This window comes from Penaeus monodon, chromosome 22 (genome assembly GCF_015228065.2).
Source record: "Penaeus monodon isolate SGIC_2016 chromosome 22, NSTDA_Pmon_1, whole genome shotgun sequence".
In the NCBI taxonomy this organism is placed as follows: domain Eukaryota; kingdom Metazoa; phylum Arthropoda; class Malacostraca; order Decapoda; family Penaeidae; genus Penaeus; species Penaeus monodon.
Window position 1 is genome coordinate 4,558,481 of NC_051407.1, and position 362 is coordinate 4,558,842.

A 362-nucleotide genomic window follows, 5' to 3' on the forward strand; every position below is an offset into this window, starting at 1 on the left:
CTCGCCCTGTTGAATTCTCGTTATTTATCGTCTGTCGGAGGATTGTAGTTTTTTTTAAGTTGTAGGCCTATGCGCTGCGACTTTTGAGATTGTCTCGGGTCTTTTAGTGTGTCCATTGGTTTTACGGATTTTTTTTTTTGGATGCTCATTAGGGGAAAGGTTGAGAGCAGATGGCAAGTGGCTCTCGTGGAGGGAAGCTTGGCATTCCTGATGGCGAGAGGTTGGCGTGACAGAAGTTCCTGGGACGAAAGATGGACTGGTTTTGTTTGTGCTTGGACCGTTTTTTTGTTGAGGCTTGTGAGCCTTTTTTTTTCTCTTTTTTGAGAGTCGTCTGCTGGGAGAGAAGATAGCACCTTACCCGC